The sequence below is a fragment of the Phyllostomus hastatus genome, unplaced genomic scaffold (genome assembly GCF_019186645.2).
Source record: "Phyllostomus hastatus isolate PE091 unplaced genomic scaffold, TTU_PhHast_1.1 phas_scaffold_200, whole genome shotgun sequence".
In the NCBI taxonomy this organism is placed as follows: Eukaryota; Metazoa; Chordata; class Mammalia; order Chiroptera; family Phyllostomidae; genus Phyllostomus; species Phyllostomus hastatus.
Window position 1 is genome coordinate 6,371,946 of NW_025334016.1, and position 9,930 is coordinate 6,381,875.

The window sequence follows — 9,930 nt, forward strand, 5'->3', positions numbered from 1 at the left end:
TCAGTTTCTGGTGTCTCGGTAAGCTAAGAAGAAGTATAATAATGTGTATAAATATTTAAAGTAGTCTTATTATCAGGAGGTAGTATAACATGATGATTAAGAACATATGCCCTGGAGTCAGAATTATAATTGATGTGACCTTGAATATATTATTTAACTTTTCTGTATCTCAGTTTGCTCATCAGTAGAATGGAGATAATGGTGCCCATCTTACAGTGTTCTTGTCAGTTAATATATGTGAAATACTTAGAACAGTGCCTGGCTTGTATTAAGTGATAAATGATCATTGGTTATTCTGTTTTTGACTACATTCTTCTTAGAGTTCCTGAGTAGTAGTATAAACTTTATTAATATTTTATTATTTAAATTTATACAAAAAATGTTATTTGTGTTATTGATATCAACTGGTTAGCAAATGGTTGGTTTGGTAGACAAGTAAGTTCAGTTTCATGGGTATTTGGACTACCTGCATTATTGTTTAGCACAGTGAAGTATTTAATATTTTATTCATATAATTACTGACTTTGTTATATTTGTATACATCTTACCCTGCTAGTTATTATTTTTCTTTAAATTAACACACTCAAATGAAGAAAAATCTTAAATACATCTTTTTGAAAGAGTAAATACTTTATCATTACAATAAATAAATACCCTGTGTCACTTGCCTTAAATAGATAATAACCATAGGTATAACTACAATGAAAATAGCACAAGTTTACTAAAATCTAACTAGATAACACTTGACTGCTCAGAGCTTGAGGTTGACTTTCTGGGGGCAAAAAGATCAACAAGTGTTAAAAGGGTGCTAAATACTAGCCCTAAATTGAAACTTTTTAGTGATGTAATCAAAGGATTAAAAAGTATTGTACAGGGAATAATGCTCTCACTGTGTGGCTTAATGTTATTTAATAGTGGTTGTGAGGACTGCCAAAGCTATCCCTGAAATTATCTCTACTACCTGCAGTAGTACTAGTTCCACACAATGAGAACTTACTGTTCTGGAAGGACTAAAAACCTATAAGCAGGGAGAAGACTAGGAACAATGCTTTACTCTTTTTTTTACTCTATTTTCTCTACGAGAAAATTATACCTCAAGGAAAGTAGGGGGTATGAAGTTCAAATCCTTTTCCGGGGACTTACTAGTCTTATCGTCTTTTGTTTCCTCACCTGCAATGTGTACATGTGGAGGGGATAATAGTATGTAACTTGCAGTGTTATTATGAAGACCACACATGAAGAGCACTTAGCACAGGTCTTGACTATTAGTAAGCTCTAATAATACATATTTTGCATTACAAATGGGATCTTGTGTATACTGACTTGATTCTTACTATTAATAGCAATTCTCTCTTCACATGGGTTCATATAAATTTACCTCATTTTAGCATAGAATCCCTAAATATGTATATTCCATGTTTTTTTTTAACCAGTCTTTTGCTGGGGGGCATTCAGGTTGTTTTGTGCTTGTGCATGTGTGTGTGTTTATTTTATAAGTGAGGGGATTGAGGGTGAAAGAGGTTAAGGCAGCCTGAGCATATAAAAGTCACACCATATTCTGTGCCTCTAGGTTCTGAAGCATTGTCAACAGCAGCTTCATCCTACCAATGGTGATACCTTATCTACATATACCAGAAATATCACTGTCCTTAGGTGTCATATCCCAGAATTGGAGTTAAGGTGGTTTGATTCACATGCAAAGGGTAAATGGTATTGCTTAAGGTGATATATAAAAGAGCTCCTGCCTGTGGAAAGGGCTTAAGTGTGGGGGGTGGAAATAAAAGGGGGTAGTGGAGGTTTCACAGTGTTAGGGTAGACTGGAAGTCTATCTGGGGTGGTGGTGGGGGTTGGGAAGACAACACCAAGACTCACTAGAAGAGAAGGGAAGAGGCGGGAAAGCTTTGCAGGCTTACTCTGCCCATATCTCAATTTTGTATTATGTTTTGTCACCTGTTTATGGTATAGAAGAAATAGCAAATCAGTGCCTATCTAACACAATGTTGCATCTTTCAAATGCTCAATAAATATTTACTGAGTAAATGCATACTGAGTAAAAAAAATGCATTCCTGATGACCTAAGACATAGTAAATCTTGAGACAGGCACCTAGGCGTGGCAGGGATGCCAACTGGGAGTGAAGGCACCATTTGACTTGGCCCCACACAAACAAACCAAATTATACTAGTGGGAAAAGGCAAATACTGAACTTTCTGGTTGCCACACGGAGTCAAACACAATTCATAGCATTATTTCAGGTGCTAGCAGAGAAAAAAAATCTTGAAAGAACCATTACAAGACTTTACATGTCCTTTGTGCAGCATCACAAAAACAGGATATCTTGCCCAACTTTATAATTCTATTACAAAAAAGCCATTAGCAAATCTAAGAAAAGATACTGATTACACATCTCTTTGTCCAAGTCAGTTTACAGACTATATTGAATTGGGTTATGTGGCCCACAAGAGTAAAATCCATTAGTTATTTTTAGCGGAGTTAGAGCAAGTTTAAATAAGTATAAGGCTGTCTGCTTTGGGTTGCTCTTTATGGTAGCAATATCATCCCCTTTATATCCTTGACATGCTTTGAAGGTTCAATTACTTTCAGTATAGGTAGCTTGCATTCCATGTCACATAGTTGTGAACTCTGTTTGTTTATATATTTATAGTGGATATACAATGTTATATTAGTTTCAGGTGTACAACATAGTGACTCAACATATATATATACCTTACAAAATGATGGTCTAGTAACCATCAGTCACTGTCACTGTCATTGTTATTATATTATTGACTATGTCCACTATGCTGTACATTATAAATATGGAATGATTCATAAACTTGCATGTCATTCTTGCTCAGAGGCCATGCTAGTCTCTGTATTGTTCACTGACTACTTTTAGAGCAGTAGCTCTGATGATTTGAAGTGATTCAAATCAAATGTAAGCTATGCAATTTGAATTCTGCTTGTGCCTCATTTTAGCTGTATGATTTAGTCATGATTTCGCTGAAATAATGCTGTGTAAGAAATGACTATCAAATCTCCCTTATCTTTCTCTCTTGCAAGCCAGTGGGTTGATCCCAGTGGAACACTCTGTAGGGTTCAGTTGGGATCAGTTAGGCTTGGTTGTAGTTTGGGGTTTGGTCTGTTCCACATTCATTTCCTCTTTTTGGAAAAGCTACTCAAGGTTTGTTCTCTCATGGTGGATAGCATAAGTGCAAGGGAGAAAGTCAAACTACACAAGCACATTTAAAACTTCTACTTGTGTCATGTCAGCTAACATTTCACTGGCCAAAGCCTATGCTAAGGCAATGGGGAAGAATACTTCTTTCATGAAGAGAGGACAAGGCAAGAAGGAAAAACTGTGAACAAATAATGCAGTCTAACACACCATAGAACCTTGTTTAAGATGCTTAGCCTCTTTATGCCTTAGTTTTCATCATGTGAAAAATGGGCATCACAATGTTATCTACTTCATAGAGTTGTTTGAAGATTTAAATGAGTTAATATGTATAAAATAGTTGGAATACTGTTTGGCTTATAGTAAGCACTTAACAAATATTAATTATTCATACTTCAGCTATTTTCTAAGCAAGTAAAGTAAAGTTTTTGATTTCTAGGAACCCAAATTCCAACAAATTTTGACATAGTTATACTGTTTATCCTTATGGGCACATTAGCACATATTCAGAAAGATGACAAAATAAAGATGGACTAAAAAAAAAAACCTTGGTTAACCAGAACTCAACTAGCTTAGTTGTAAGCATTTTAGATTGTTAGAATTGCAAGGGACTTTGGAGATCTTCTCACTTTTGAAAGAACATGGGATTAGAGTCTGGAGGTAAAGGTTAAAATTAAGTCTCTACCACTTGGGCATGTCCCTGAACCTAATTTAAAACAGACAAGTATATGAAATTGGGATAATTAAGTCATTGCTATGATCAAGTCAGATAATATAAAAATATTACATTGAAAAATGTAAAGGGTAAGTTTAAGCCAAGATGGAGGCATAGGTAGAAACCCTCTGCTTCCTCACATAACCAAAAAGAGGATAACAACCAATCTAAAAATAATAAACAACCAGAAGTGCCAGAAAGTCAAACTGCATGGAACTCTGACACCATGGAGTTAAAGAAACATCCACCGGACCAGTAGGAGGGACCAAGACAGGCAGCTGGGCAGGCAGCTTGGCAAGGTGGCAGACAATGTGGGAAAAGCAGGACTGGTTGAATGGGAAACTAAAGACTCAAGGTACCTGTAAACTACTGTCAGGGTTGCCACAGTGTGAGAAACTTCCAGTCTCAAAGGACAGAGCTCGTTGGAAAGTGGGGGTAGAGCCGAGCAAGTGAGCTGCACCATTCCCTCTCTGACCCCTCCCCCACAGACAGTGCCACAACACAGCAAAGAGGGTTGCCTCGCCCAGGTGAACACCTAAGGCCCTGCCCCCCCTATAACATAACAGGTGTGCTGAGACAAAGAAATATGGCCCAAATGAAAGAACAGATTAAAACTCCAGAAAAAGAGCTAAGCGACGATGAGATAGCCAACTTATCAGATGCAGAGTTCAAAACACTGGTAATTGGGATGCTCACAGAACTGATTGAGCTGGGTCACAAAATGAAGGAACAAATGAAGGCTACCCAAAGTGAAATAAAGCAAAATATACAGGGAACCAACAGTGAAGGGAAGGAAACTGGGGCTCAAATCAACAATCTAGAACAAAAGGAAGAAATAAACATTCAACCGGAAAAGAATAAAGAAACAAGAATTCAAAAAAATGATGAGAGACTTAGGAACTTCTGGGACAACTTTAAACATTCTAATATCCAAAGCACAGGGGTGCCAAAAGGAGAAGAAGAAGAGCAAGAAGTTGAAAACTTATTTGAACAAATAATGAAGGAAAACTTCCCCAATCTGGTGAAAGAAATAGACTTCCAGGAAGTCCAGGAAGCTCAGAGAGTCACAAAAACATTGGACCCAAAAAAGAACATACCAAGGCACATCATCATTAAGTTACCCAAGATTAAAGATAAAGAGAATCTTCAAAGCAGTAAGTGGAAAGGAGACAGTTACCTACAAAGGAGTTCCCATAAGACTATCAGCTGATTTCTGAAAAGAAACCTTGCAGGCAAGAAGGGACTGGAAAGAAGTATTTGAAGTCATAAAAAACAAGGACCTGCATCCAAGATTACTTTATCCAGCAAAGCTATCATTTAGAATGGAAGGGCAGATAAAGTGCTTCCCAGATAAGGTCAAGTTAAAGGAGTTCATCATCACCAAACCCTTATTATATGAAATGTTAAAGGGACTTATGTAGGAAATAAAAGAAGATAAAAATGTATGAACAGGAAAATGACAACAAACTCACAACTATCAACAACTGAACCTAAAAAAAAAAAACGAAACAAAAACAGCAAACAACTAGAACAAGAACAGAATCAGAGAAATAACATCACATGGAGGGTTATCAGTGGGGAGGGTGTGGGGAAGAATCGGGGGGGAAGGTAGAGGAAATACAAAGCATAATTGGTAGGCATAAAATAGTCAGGGAGAGGTTTCTGGAGGGTAGGGGGGTGCAGGGTGGAGGGTAGGATAAAGGGGAAAAATTGGGAAAACTGTAAGAGCATAATCAGTAAAATATACTTAAAAATGTAAAGGGCTATGCAAACAGTATTACTAATAATCTATTCTGTTTCATTTTATAGACTTAAGTTGCATGAGTTTATCTAACTCAGTGTAGCAGCCAAGACTAGAATACTGTCTATTAACTCAAGGTGTTTTCACTTACACTTGAACAGATTTCCTTTACCATTACCCTTTTTGGGGAAAAGATAAAAGACAAAAGACAAAATAGGTTTATATCATAAAATGGTACAATAAAAATTTAAAAATTACCTTTCAGTTTATGTCCTCAGGTCAGTGAATGTTTAATCCAATTTACTCTACTGTTTTTTTTTCTCTGTAGAACCACACTGAGAACTTGTAGTGTTATTTATAATAATAACTCTAAGTTAAAGGAAAACCCAGAATTGTCTAAGGAAGCACTATTATTATTCTTATAAAAGCAGGAATGTTAACATATATTTTAAATGATGTTAAGAATTACAGATGAAACAAAAATTTCTAGTTAATCTCCATATTACATGTATCCTAATATACATCTTGCAGTTTTTATCATTGATCAAGGTGTTAATAGATTTATAAAATGTGAGAGTTTTGGTATTGAGAAATTCTGTGTTAGAAAAAGTGAGTTATTGCCTGGACTGTGGCCATGAGAGGTAGCTTGATTCAGTAAAGTATAACTGTTGGGATCAGAGAATTAGGTTCAGATTCCAGCTTTGCTACTTAATAGCTGTGTGGTTTTGGACAGGTTACTTAACTTCTCTGTACCCTGCTGAATCATGTCAAGGACTGTGAGAGAACATAAGCTCCTTTTGGGTAGGTACTTTGCTTTGTTCATTATTGTATCCTCAGTATTTGGAACAATGATTGGCAGAATAAGCATTAGTGATAACCTGTTGAGAGTCCAGCACAGCACCCAACAAATAGTAGGTGTCAATACAAGGTAGCTACTTTTATTATCATTAAGAGAAAAATAATGTTTTTAGGAAAATTATGTGATTTCTCCTTCTAGCCAAGTAGTGGGGACAGGGATCAAACCCAGGGTAGACTATCTGGAACTCAAAGAAAGATAGGCATAGAGTCAAAGGCACTTAAAACACTACAACCAGGGGCAGAGCTGGAATAGACAACCAAAGAGCTAATTTGAATGGAACACCACTCCAAAGAATTGGGCAGGGAATAAAAAATTCCAGCATGGAATTCAGTGCCTGGCCTTTAGTATTTAACAAGTATTTAATGATGGATGAATGAATGAATGAGTGGGTCTTTTAACTTGAGGCCACAATGGAACCTGCTACTTTGGAAGAAGAATAAGAGACAGGGCCTAAAAATGTCTTTTGAGCTAGTTCTGACAACTTGTAACAAAATAGGGGAGGTGACCTTTTAAAAGACCACTGAAAGAGGAGTAGGAGAACAGTTTATAGACTGTGTCAGTAGGACACAATATGTAGTATGGTGAAGAATCACATGACAATATGATGGGACTTGGGGAGAGACCAAATGGATTGACCACTGGTAACTGAGAGAAATAGCCTTGACCTTAGTTTAGAAGAACCACTGTGATGTTCTGAGGATAGGATTAACATGACTAATGAGAATAAAAGAGGAAAAATAAAAAAAACAAGTAGTGATTATCTTATGAAAGTTGCTCAAGAATAGAGAAGTGTTCAATTTATTTTCAACAATACTGTAATACTGTTCAATGGGAGAAAGAGTCTCTTCAACAATTTTTGCTGGGCAACTGGGTAACCACATGCAGAAGAATGAAATTGGACCCTACCTTACATTGCATACAAAAAATTAAGTCAAAATGTATTAAAAAACTAATGTAATGAGTTAAATGATAAAACTCTTAGAATAAAACATTGGGGAGAAGCTTCATGACATTGGATTTGGCAATGGTTTCTTAAATATGATACCAAAAACACAAGTGACAAAAGAGAAAAATAGGTAAGTTTGATTTCATCAAAATTAAAAATATTTGTGCATCAAAGGACACATTCAAAAGAGTAAAAAGCCAACCAATAGAATAGGAGAAAAAAATTTCAAATCATATATCTGATAGATATTTAATATCTAGGATATATTAAAAACTTCTAGAACTCAACAACAAAAAGACAAACAACCTAAGTTAAAATGGGCAAAAGACTTGGATAAACATTTCTCCAGATAAGATGTACAAATCACCAATAAACACATAAACACGTTCTCAACATCATTAGTCTCTAGAGAAATGCAAAACAAAACCACAATGAGATACCATTTCACACCCATTAGGATGGTTATTTAAAAATAATGAAAAATGATGGGTGTTAGTGAGGATGTGGAGAAATTAGAACCCTATTGTACATTGCTGGTGGGAATGTAAAATACTGCAGTTGCTGTAAAGAGCAGTTTTGCATTTTTTTCAGAAAGTTAAACCTAGAATTACCATATGACCCTGCAGTTCCACTCCTGGGTATTTACTAAGAAGAACTGCAACTAAGGACTCAAACAGGTACTTGCATGTCAGTATTCATAATTGTATTATTCACAATAGCCAAAGAGTAGAAACAGTCCAAGTGTTAATCAACAGATGAATGAAAAAATAAAATGAGTACGTTATTCAGCCATAAAAAGGAAGTTCTGATACAGGATACAACATGGATTAACCTTGAAAACATTATGCTAAGTGAAATAAGCCAGATGCAAAAGGACAAATGTATGTTTCCACTTTTATGAAATATCTAGAATAGGCAAATACATAGAGACCAGAAGTAAATTAGTAGTAACCTGGAAGGAGGAGGGAGTGAGTGGTTACAGTTTCTGTTTGAAATGATGAAAAGGGTTTTAGAAATGGGTAGTGGTGATAGGTGCACAACATTGTGAATGTGATTAATGTCACTGAATTGAACACTTAAAATTGTACATTTTATGACAGACATATATATTTACCACAATAATAAAAAATAAAATAGGGAAGTGATGCTCTCACCTGGGGTCACTGTGGTAGACTGAATAATGCCCCCACAAGATATCCTTTGTATGATATATTATTTGGCAAAAGGGTCTTTGCAGATGGATTAAGTTTACAGATTTTAACATAAGGAGATTGATTATTCTGTATTAACTGGGACAGCCCAATGTAATCACATGGAACCTTAAAGGTGACAGAGGACACCCAAGTTGTTCCCAGCACTTGGCTATTATAAATTGTGGTGCTGTCAACATTGGGCTGCATAGGTTCTTTTGAATTGGTGTTTCAGGATTCTTAGGGTATAATTCCAGCAGTGGAATTGCTGGTCAAATGGCAGTTCCATTTTTAGTTTTTTGAGGAAATTCCATACTGTTTTCCACAGTGGCTGCACCAGTCTGGATTCCCACCAACAATGTACTAGGGTTCCCTTTTCTTCACAACCTCACCAGCATTGTTGTTTGTTGATTTGTTTATGATGGTTACTCTGATCAGTGTGAGGTGCTATCTCATTTTGGTTTTAATTTGCATCTCTCTGGTGGCTAATGATGCTGAGCATCCTTTCATATGCCTCTGGGTCCTCTCTGTATGTCCTCCTTGGAGAAATGTCTGTTCAGGCCCTTTGCCCATTTTTTAATTGGGTTGCTTGTCTTCTTAGAGTTGAGTCCTGTGAGTTCTTTATATATTTTGGAGATCAAACTCTTGCCTGAGGTATCATTGGCAAATATATGTCCCCATACATTTGGTTTCCATTTCATTTTGCTGATGTTTTCTTTAGCCATGCAGAAACTTTTTATTTTGATGAATTTGTTTATTCTTTTCTTTATTTCCCTTGCTCTAGGGGACATATTGGTGAAAATATTACTGCATGGAATATCTGAGATTTTCCCACCTATGTTGTCCTGTAGGACTTTTATGGTGTCATGACTTATGTTTAAGTCTTTCATCCATCTTCAGTTTATTTTTGTGATGGTGTACGTTATTGGTCAAGTTTGTTTATTTTTTTTCATGTACTTGTCCAGATCTCCCAACACCATTTGTTGAAGAGGGTATTTTTACTCCATCTTGTGCTTCTGTCCACTTTGTCAAATATTAATTGACCATAGAGACTTGGATTTATTTCTGGGCTCTCTATTCTGTTCCACTGATCTCTGTGCCCATCAGTAAATTAGTGGATCAAAAAACTGTGGTACATTTACACAATGGAATACTACATAGCAGAAGGAAAGAAGGAGCTCCTACCCTTCATGACAGCATGCCAAGAACTGGAGAACATCAGGCTAAGGTCAGTAAACCAGGCAGTAGAAGACAAATACCATATGATCTCACCTATAAGTAGAACCTAATCAACAAAACGAG

At 36.2% G+C, this 9,930-nt stretch overlaps 1 pseudogene; it reads right to left on the bottom strand.

Moving 5' to 3' along the window:
- Positions 1-2,812: 2,812 nt before the first annotated feature.
- Positions 2,813-2,910, bottom strand: LOC123832861 (annotated as a pseudogene).
- Between the last annotated feature and the right edge of the window lie 7,020 nt (positions 2,911-9,930).